The following is a 9,890-nucleotide window of genomic DNA, read 5'->3' as shown; positions in this document are numbered from 1 at the left end:
CGATCAGAATTTGTTCAAGACAGACATTTTAGTATCGATATCTCGTTAAAAAAGGTGTAGTAAAGCATACGGGGCATATTTTGATTAAATCAACAGCTTTTGAAAAAAGATCCACAGTTTTATATATTTACTTAAACACCCGACATTTCATATGCACCAACCTAATAGTTGTGTCGCAGCGGCAACTAAAAACTGCAGCAACCGTTGAACTTTGTATTTCCGCTATCGTCGTCAATATTTTTGTCAGATATAAAACACGGGGATCAACAGTTCGCCAACAATTCGCTGGAAAAATGCGATACGATTGCTCGGTAATCTGTTTCCCTGATGAGTCGACGTCGCACATTTTTTTTCCGATTAAAATCGACACCGGCGCATAATCGAGCACAGAGCCCTGCTCTGTGTACCCGATTCCGGGAGGTGGCGGACAGATGACACACGGGTGCTGGATGGAAAAAAAGAAAAAGAGTAGTTCAAAGTGAACACGATTTTTCAGCAGGGGAACATGACAGCGGCGAAAGCAGTGCGCAGGTGTGTTCCCGGCCCCTCGGTGTCGAGATCTTCCACTTCCGATTCTCTTCCTTCGACGATTGAGAAAGCCGAGGACGTCGAATGGAAAGTCTGTATTCTTGTTAAACAAATGCACGGCGCTAATGTATAGTTTAGTCGCTAGTTCAGATTTCCGGGTACGGTGTTCAGGCTTCTGGAATTTGAAGGAAATGGCTCGTTCGATTCTCGACGTTGGCCCAGCGGTGCGCCATATTTTGGTAACGGCCATTGCCCCGTGGCCCTATGGGTAGGGATCATCACCACCATGTACTGACCACACATGCCCGGTCCCTAATATACTTACGATACTCTTCTAACATCCTGTGAACTCGGCCCTTTGTGAAATGTCCCCAGAGGGTAAAGGAGACGTGCAGCGGCTGCAACGCGCGTCCCGTTGCCCTTAATTGGAATTGTTAGGCGGTACTAAAGGGGAAGTATGCTGGTGACACAGACTAGGAGAGCATGCAACGGGGATTGGTTTTTTCTGGTTCGAGGACACGCCCCGGGGGACTTCTGGTGACAGGGTCAGCTAACACGTTCGATCTAATTTGTCACGTTCATTTCTGTAATTGTCAAACGGAGCGACGAAAACGCTAGCAACGTAAACGCTACTGGCTTTACAGTAATTTTACACCGCTTTCTACCTCGAATAAAAACATCTGTGTTTTTTAAAATTGTTAATTATTACTTTTATTCACTGGAAAAATTTTCATAAAAATTTTTAATATTATAGTTGACGAACGTAGGATTTTCGAATGTTGTCAATATTGAATTAGCAAATTTTATGATGGAGCAAGGAGTTGAGGTATGCTGTAGATGTAGATATTATTTTTATTGTTACTTATTCTTATTTTTATTCACCGGAATAATTTTTATAGGGGTCTTTAATGCTGTCTCTGATGATATGGTCGATTTGGTGGTGATCGGAGGATCGGAAGCAAGGTGCAGGAGATGATTTTTATTTGAAGTATGTTCAGAGGGGAACGTTGTGCCTGAAGTCCTTCGGAAGGATCCTCAAAGGGTCGGCACAAGATATAACCAGTCGATTCCTCATGGTTTCCTAGTAAAAGTGCGTAGGCGTATGCCCTTTAGGGACCAACAATCCTCGTTCTTCCATAAAAGGGTTCTCTTGTTCCTCAAGGACGTTCCATTCAATTTTCGGCTGGCCTTGCCCCTCGGTTTCATGGGATCCTGCTGTCAAAGTTTGTGTTCAACTCAGCGTGTCGTGTACATAAACCCAGATGCTTCCCTTAGATGCCTCTTGGAAACGCTATAAAGCTCCAGGGACGTTTTGTCAATTTTATGGTAGCCATAACTCCAACGCATAAAGGAAGAAAATATTTTCCGAGACGCTTAATAAACAGTAAATTCGACAACGATCTTGCATCGACATTAAAGCGCATATTTAATTTATTTACTTATTTATTATTCTTATTTGGCGTTTAATGAGCGCATAAACAATATCTTATATTTGAATGTAACTGGACATAATAATTATAGTAATAATAACATTGTCCTGACTTGACTGTAACTTAATATTATGGTAATATTATAATATTATATTATTATGATAATATTATTCAGTATGAACAATGATGATATCACAATAATAATAACACTGTTCTATTTTAACTGTAACTTAATATTATACAACTTAGTCATTAACATATCTACTGATACGAAATATCATACTTAATTTTAATTCATTTTATTCACAGCAGTAATATCATTCATGTTAAACAAATTTATTCAAAATTCTGACCAATGTTCTTAATATAACCCAAAACTTTTTCTAATTCTTATATGAACGAAGATAAAAATATAATCAATCGCTAGTGACGATATTAAAATTAGCAACGAATTATTCCGTAGAATTGCTAAAAATAAAATTACAGAAGTCGTTGAGTTTGTATATTAAATTATATTTATTATATATAATATTAAGTTAATTTTGTGAGGTGGCTTCAGTGTATTACCAGTGCATTTTCAAGCGCGTCGATCGGCGACCGCAGCGGAGGAAGAAGGAAAGTTCTGCTTTAGTGGAGGGGATAATTAGCCGGCGAAGGGAGGATTCAGATACGGCAAATGTCAATGCACCCTCAACCCATACCACCCAGAATTTTTTTCCGTCGACTTCCGGAAGATGCGACCAGGAAACCATGAGCACGTGGCTCATAACCGTCGCGCACGACAATGTGGGTGATCTCACACGCATTAACATACCGCTCGGATAATCAATACCATTAGCGGAGTATAATTTTCGGCGTTAACAATCCGCGCTTCCGCCAGCCGCCATTGCTGGTATATTAAGCTGCGCGTGCTGGTCGAACCGGAGAATAGTTATCAACCAGCAAGTTACGATAATTAAATACAAATTACAGGCAGATTACACGTGAAGATTGCGCGCAGAATAATTGAATTATGTTTTAACGTAAACGTGGCTTGGGAAACCGGGGGATATTTACGTGTTTCGACAGGCGATTGTGTGCGTGAAATGAACTTGTGGACGAACACGGATGATTCCCATGCATGAATTATGATCATGAGTCTGTGTTCGGACGAAAGCGTGCCTGTGTGCGCGATAAAAATCGAGAAATTAGCGAGCACTTTTTTTCCGAGAGTTTGGAATATTGTGGCATCAGGATACCATGGCAGCGACGAAGTTCGAGGAACGGGACACCCGGCATGGGACATTAAGAGGAAATGGGCGGGCTCGCCATTGGCCGAGGAGACATAAAACATGCCATAAAATGCGTTTCGCCGGTGGGGAAACAAGACAAATCGCCTGGATGTCAACAGTATTAGGAAACCATGGGCACAGAGGGCCTTATGTTTCTGCCTGGGTGGCTCCTACCACCGCCGACACAACCTACCATGGGTTTCTATAACCAAAGTCTACACGATTTTTAAAACAGTGGCGTCAAACTCGGTCTAATTTGAATTTAACAAAGAAATTACTTAGTAAACCATACAGTGTTTCAGATCGTGCTTGCTCTGCGCAAGATTGAATTGATTATTATTGTTATTTCAAGTTATAGCCAGCACATCATCTTCATTAATTTATCGCTACCTTTCACTTTATGCTTCAATATTATTATATAAATTTTTAAGTATTAAATACCTGTCGCAATTAATAAGATAAATAAAATCAAAACAGAACCGAAAATTTTTGCGACCGGGTGACCGGTCAATAAAGTGTTAATAACCATGAATTTCTCCATCTGTAAGTTGATGTGGTGCTTAGGATCTGTTTAATATTGCTTACCACCGATAGCGCATCTCTGCACAGTTTGTAACGACCAAACGAGCCAGGTCAGCTTCGCCCGGTAAAACACCAACAAAGGAACATCGGCCGTACCTGGTCTGCAGACGTTTTACCGGAGTCTCGCTACATTTCCAGAAAACATGCCAAAAGTCACGTACACACCGTATAGCCATAGAACTACGCCCCCAACAAATGTATTTAAGCAGCAAAACCCGAAATAAAGCTCTCAGAATTTTTGCCACAGTCAACCGGACTAGTCCTGCGTTTGTCTTTATTCACCTATCCGACCGAGTATCTACGGAACGCGATCGTGTTAGAGTACGAGTTTGTTTAAAGTTACGTTTACCCCGTAACATTTTTGGCGATCCTGCCAGGATTCTCCACAAGAAGACGACCAGAAAACTCAGCAGATCGCCGGATTCAAGGAAACCGTTGAAAACTGAGGGACACGTCCAGACGGCCGTCTCGATCGGAGCAACGAACGGAAGAAGAAATAGTCAAGATAATCATAAATCCTGGCTTACAGCGGGTACCGTGACCCTGCTCCTATGATCGACACCAGTGACGACGAAATACTTGTTACGCGCACCAATAAAATGTCTAACCCTCTCGAACAAGCCATACTGGCGCTTACCGAGAACATTAAAATACTGACTACGCGGCAGGAAAAACTTTTGGAAAATACCACAGTATTAGCGGCCGAAAACGATAAACGGAGGCAGGAGATCCTCGCGTTACATAAAACCCTGAAATCTTCGTTCACGGACGACGAGACCACCGATATCTACGACCACGATAAGAACAAACCTACAACGCGGGACGAGGAAGACGATCATCGACCGGGCACCTCGTCACAACATTTTAATAAGGTCAGCAACCACGCGGAGGTTAGGTGCGAGAATAATACTCTAAAAAGTGCTAGGGACCTCGTCGACACAATAAAAATTCTTAAGGGACGGGATGACGCGGGAGTTGAAGATTTCGTACGCATGGTCAAACGCGCTAGATCACGCTGTTATGAACCGGAAATATTGCTCGATATTATAATTACTACAAAAATCGTTGATGAAGCAGAGAGAAGCATTCGGCCAGGTCAGCTTCGCCCGGTAAAACACCAACAAAGGAACATCGGCCGTACCTGGTCTGCAGACGTTTTACCAGAGTCTCGCTACATTTCCAGAAAACATGTCAAAACTACGCCCCCAACAAATGTATTTAAGCAGCAAATCCCGAAATAAAGCTCTCAGAATTTTTGCCACAGTCAACCGGACTAGACCTGCGTTTGTCTTTATTCACCTATCCGACCGAGTATCTACGGAACGCGATCGTGTTAGAGTACGAGTTTGTTTAAAGTCACGTTTACCCCGCAACAAGTTCGGGTACTCTGAACGCGAGTCTCGACGGTTCTTTCCGTCCATTTTACGGCGGCGAATACCAGGACGGCAGAAGCGGGAGATTCACAGGCCTCGTAAATTATGCTCGCTTGTCGTACGGACAGAGACGAGTAGACACGAGCTGTATCAGGGCAGCATGACACCGAAACGCGTCTAGCATCTCCTGGAGGCCTTCTGGTCTCCTGGAGACGACCGGCAACCGCGGGCATCGATGGCGCTGCGAATCAATAGCGCCCGTTTGAATCATGCTCGAGGAAGCGTCTCGCGCGTCTCGCTTTCACCGTTCCCCATAGACGCATTATTACGCACGCGTGCGTACCGTCCGCGAATGGTTCTCGAGTAGCGTCGAGACTTCGAAATCGATGCTTTCGGAACCGTACACAGAGAGGTCTCCGTTGTCCGCGGTACCTGGGCTCGGCCGTGTTCACGCACGGTCCCTTGTCTCACCTGTTCCGGCGATTTTGTTTTTATAGTGCGAGCACACGCACCATCAGGAGACCATGGCGTGGCCATGGTCGACGGCCGACCCCCGCGACTCGCTCTGTCGAGTCGACAGAGGACGCCGGTCACCAGGCCCCTCCTTGCGCCCAGCAAATTCAATTTGTCCTGGCTGAAGAAAGATAAATCGCGCAGATGTCAACGGTAACAGGGCAGCATAAAGCCGCAGCAGGCTGACACCTGGTGCCGCCTTTTAATTCCGGCCGGCAGCCATTTTTCTGCGCCGGATTCCCTGCGATCCTGACTTAGTGTCCTGAAACCACGTCCGGAACTGTCTCGGTCGGAAGTGGTCTCCGGAAATTGGTTGCTGGCTTTCCAATCCATGAAACAATAACCCAAATTGTGTAATATTTTTGAAAATTAATTCAAGAAATATTACATGAGGTTGTCAATGGTTGGTTCACCCTTACGATTTTTGGGACACCGTTTGTGTTTATTGGACTGCGGTTGTTTGTGATGAAAATTAATAAGTGGAATTTAAGGGAAGGGAAATGTTAAAACTGTTTTTGGAGGTGTATGCTTTATTTTTAATTTATTGAAATCAGTATAACAGAAAGGACATTTTATTTTACTTATATTTGTTGGTATTGATATAGAGATATTAGAAATGTTTTAGTAAATATAATAAATTCCCTACTTCGTGGCCAAATGCAGTAAGAATACTATTATTTGTCTTTAAGTTTGAAGTACTCCTTTTGGCCACCTGCTATATTTAAGGACTCCTAATTCTCTAAACACGTTTCGACGTATGCGCCCCATAAGGTATCCCTATAACTTCGAGGTGCCCGTCATCATCTTAGATTCGTCTGTCAGCGGGTACTACTGCAGTCTTGAGAGACTATTCAAACCCTTGATCCTACCATAAATAAACCAACAGATTATCTTATGTTCCTTTCAAAAATAAACATTTTTAGCTTGCATAAATATCCTCGGTCTTGGCAAACCTGAGCACCATTCACAAAAACGGAATTATCCTATCCCAACAAACATAATTATATCATAAACTCGCGTTATTTTATGTCAAGGAAAAAATATATTAGGGTTCTAGCGTCTGCATTTTATATAGATATTGTATCTGCATTAGGAAGTTAACCTTTTGTAAAGCTTTAAACAATATAGCAAATTGGGTACGGCGATAGGTTAATCTCGGCAACCCTCCAGGATTAAGGTTCCCAATGAGCATGAATTCCTATCATTCTGATTTCAATTGAAGCCCTAAAGCGAACCCTAAATCGAACGGTAACACGAACCCTCGAGTAAACCCTAAAGTGACACTAAGTCACACAGGTACCGCGGGTCTACCAAAATCAATTATCGATGACAGTAGAGGGCCGTTAAGTATCAGGATGTCAGAGGCGAAGAGTAATTTGCAGAAACCCGGTGCAAGGAGTGAATGATCGCGGTGGAGTTAGCATTTAGAAAGAACGGTCCGAGAACTGGACTATGTAAGATGTTTCGCGGGTCACGTGACGGGCTGCCGAAGCAGCCTGAACGAAACGGTAATGCTCGAGAGATCTCGACGTAGAGAGATACAGAAAGCAAAGCGGACAATAACGAAGCTCGAGGAGCAACGTCGTTGTTGGCGTCGTTGTCGTCGTCGCTGTCGATATCGTTCGGGATTGGCGACTTGAGGCAGAGACCAAGAAAGCTGAGGACAATGGAGCGCCTCCTCTACGTTACAGGATAATATGAGGCTGCAGCAATCGGTCGGATGGACACACGTCCCCCGGACAAAGGGGCCGGATCAGCTGCAATTGGCAGAGAACAAAAGAATCTTGGGGTGCCGTAACAGGGCAACATGTCCGGAATCACTTATCACGATCGATCACATCGGTGACGGTAGGGCGGCCATTGCTGCTCGGTGACGCACCTCCTAGAACACCTGTTGGCGCCAGAACTAGCAGAGCAGTCATCACTGTCGACCCTTTTATGTATCTCTATATTACAACAATTTAACCCTAGAGCGACTCATTGGAGTTGCGACCCACAACATTATTAAATCGCCAGCAAACGTGTAAATAAATACTGAAACATTCAAGTTTTATTCTCTTAGCCCGTGTCGTACTTCATACTTTATATTTTAAATATAATAAATGACACTTTGATTGTCAAGATTTTATTTCGAGTCGTCTGCAATCCCTTGTTATTTATGCTGTAAAATTCAGGGTCTGTGTCATCTGTATATTGGGTGACAGGAACAATTCAAAGCTGTGTACATGATACTAGAAATGTATTTTGTACATTCGGGAATAGTCTGAAGCTTTCTATATGATGTTAAAATTTGTGGCGTGTCCCTTCTAACGTGGTGAAGATGTTCTTTCTTAGGATACTTTCCCTTTTTTGTGAAGGCACGTCATGGGAGGTCGGGCTCAAGGACGAGCCATAAAAGTGATGAATGTCAATGGTCACGGTCGGAATGGATTTTCTCACCGTGTCCTTGAAAAGTACCGAGTTTTCTGTCCTACTCGAGTTTTGGGCCGATGGCGGGCGTCAATAAAAATCTCAGTTGCCTGCCGGTAGTTTTACTGTTCGCTTCGACATTTTACAACATGGCAGTTCTGAATCTTAAACAGATGTTTCTGCTTTGTTTTACGCGTACTTCTACGTTTTCCTTATTAACACTACGCCTTATTTTTATTGTTATTATTGTTACTGCTATGTTGGCGTTTTGTCTATGAATTTAAAATGTTTTATAGGCATTTAATGTATTAAGGGTATTATATATGTCTAGTCTAAATGTAATAACTATAAAACGACCCTCTTCAACTCTTTGACACAAATAACATCGTGGAATCGCGGACCGCTCCGAATAAAATCTTGATAATCAAAATATTATTTCCTATTTTTAAAATATAAAGTATGAACTACAACATTAATAATAAACGAAAACATCAATATTTTACAATTCATTTACACGTTTGCAAACGATTTAAAAATATTATGCGGTCGCCTTCAACCCCACAGGTTCGTCCTATAGTTAAATCTATTACATATCATACACAAGTAATCCCTTCCACAATCCATGACAATACTCCAAATTCCAAAACATCTAATTAACCTTTTAGGTACGGCAGGATTTAGCGCAAATAAAGTTTTTCGTAACTAAATTACCATTTTATCTTAATATATATTTTTTCCGTATATTTATATATTATAGATATTTTCCGTATCCATATTATGGATATTTTCCGTATATTAGGTTGGTGCATATGATATATCGGATTTTTAAGCGAGTATATAAAACTGCATATCTTTTTCCAAAAGCTATTGATTTAATCGAAATATGCCCTATTTGTTTCAATACACTGTTACGAGCCGAGGTCTAAAGGCAGTTGTGCGTGACCGAGGATTCCTTTGTTAGTAGAATGTGTGTAATTATTGAATCGTAGATGAGCCGCCGTTTATTTCACCGGAGGGTGCTACGATTCAGAGGTTAGGAGCTACTCGTAGATGAGCCGCCGTTTATTTCACCGACGGGTGCTGCGAGTAGGAGGCTGAGAGTAACCCGTAGATGGGCCGCCGTTTATTTCACAGACGGGTGCTACGAATTACAATAAGGATTAGCTCGTAGATGAGCCGCCGTTTATTTCACCGACGGGTGCTACGAGCCGGAATAAGGATTAAGGAATAAAGAATATTTTAGCCTCGTAACTCTTTAAATTAGTGTACCTCGAGCGGCAAAGGTACACCGTGGTGTATATGATACTAGCTACTGGACCAAATGGACTTTGGATTGAAATGAGTTTAACTCTAGGTTAAATATAAAATGACAAAGTATATTACAGAAAGAAAACTGTTACAATTGTATATGTGTAATCGCGGTACCTAAGTCCCGTGCTCTCGGTTTTGACGCACTGAGAAATGCGGGGGTTCGTACAGCCTGACAGTTTTAACGAGAACGATACGTAGTCTATAGCCTGCCGACTTTGGTTGCGCACTGCCCGCTGAGGGATGAAAACGGGGCCCTTTTGTACACTGAAATTCGGTGGAAATCTGGGGGTAGGAATGCGTCTACGGTTTTTTGTGAAGTTTTTGATGCGTGGGAAACTGCGACGCTCGGCGCCTTCTGTTTATCTAAAAGGCGGCGGTCGCCGCCTAATGAGTCGCTGTAGGGGAGATTAGAATTTTCTGGAAGTGGAATGTTTGAAAAATACACGGTACGACCGGGTTCGTACGTAACAACA

This window comes from Augochlora pura, chromosome 7 (genome assembly GCF_028453695.1).
Source record: "Augochlora pura isolate Apur16 chromosome 7, APUR_v2.2.1, whole genome shotgun sequence".
NCBI lineage: Eukaryota > Metazoa > Arthropoda > Insecta > Hymenoptera > Halictidae > Augochlora > Augochlora pura.
Note: the sequence above shows the minus strand (reverse complement) of the source record.